This window comes from Cicer arietinum, unplaced genomic scaffold, assembly GCF_000331145.2.
Source record: "Cicer arietinum cultivar CDC Frontier isolate Library 1 unplaced genomic scaffold, Cicar.CDCFrontier_v2.0 Ca_scaffold_5313_v2.0, whole genome shotgun sequence".
Classification (NCBI taxonomy): domain Eukaryota; kingdom Viridiplantae; phylum Streptophyta; class Magnoliopsida; order Fabales; family Fabaceae; genus Cicer; species Cicer arietinum.
In genome coordinates, this window is record NW_027338960.1 from 1 (window position 1) to 1,352 (window position 1,352).

The 1,352-nt window shown below is 28.0% G+C and overlaps 1 pseudogene; it reads right to left on the reverse strand.

The window, feature by feature from the left end:
* Positions 1 to 104: 104 nt before the first annotated feature.
* On the reverse strand, positions 105 to 519 carry LOC113785140 (two-component response regulator ARR9-like; annotated as a pseudogene).
* Between the last annotated feature and the right edge of the window lie 833 nt (positions 520 to 1,352).

The following is a 1,352-nucleotide window of genomic DNA, read 5'->3' on the forward strand; positions in this document are numbered from 1 at the left end:
AATCTTTGTGTCACGTTGAATTGAAGTCCGTCGTTTGCGGTAACACCTCTCTTAGATACCTCCCCATTTCATCGCCACTTTTGCCTTTCTAGTTACCTGCAAAATAGAAACCGCAGAGGTTTACTTAGCTTTGTTGCCCGTTGTTTTAGGGATTGTTGTTTCAGTAATAGCGAACCTTTGTTTGGTTTTTTGGTTTAACTTCTGAGGGAGAGAAACTTCATTCTATGAATTTGCTTCTTGGTCTTGTTCTGTCAGTCTCAGGTGAAGAAAGTCATTGTTCAATACTCTTTCTCTTGTTATTGTTGGTTCCTTGTTGTACTGATTGTTGTTGTGTCTATGAATGTGATTCTGAATCTGGCTGTTGAATTTCTGAGTTTTCAACCTTTTCTTCTGTTTCTTGTTTTTGATCTTTCAATTTGGTTTTCTTCATGTGAAGTTTAAGTCTATTTATATCTGATAGCCTTACTGGTTTGCACCTTCCTCTAAGCATCTGTTAACATTTGATAGCTTAATCAGATTTTTTTTGTTATAAAAAATCTCTAAATTAGAAAAATTAAAGTAAAATGAAATATTTATAAATTTGGATCTTTTGATGTCGTAATTGTATGCAGTTGTGTAGTCAACACATCGAGAATTGTCTAATCTAAAATCAGACGGTTTATAAATAAAGTAGATCTTAAATTCTAAACCGTATGATCTCCGATGTACTCTTGATGCATTAAATAAATTAAGAGCAACGGCTATGATTCTAAAATTAATTTAGATTTAATGAATTAATGAATTAATTTTAGTAGTTTAATATTTATTCTTAATTTTCTTCGATTAGAGTTTTGTCTATGTTTCATTTAATTTTTTTATATTTCTTTTATGTCATTCACTATATTTAATTATAGAATAAAATTTATCTTAGTGTTATATTCATACTTGTATACCAGTAGGACCCATGCACCTCCTGCATGATAATGATATGTTGCTTTTTTATATCCAATTTCAGTTTCTATTATTTGTGGTCCTTTGCATCTACTTTTGCAAATTCTTCTTTATTCTTTGCTTAATTAATTAATACATTTTGTTACAAATAATTAATGCGTATTGTTATGTAGCCAAAAATTATTATGTATTTTTCTATAATATGTGTGATGATAATGTGTTTAACATGTGCAAAGCAAGAGTTATAGACTATTTAAAAAATTATTCTTAATTTTCTTCAATTAGAGTTTGTATTTCTTTAATGTCATTTACTATAATTATATAATAAAATTTATTTTAGAGTTATATATATTCATAGTTGCAGTAATTATATAAGAAAAACGTATCTGTGTTATTTCACTTGCCTTTGAATTTTTTTTTTT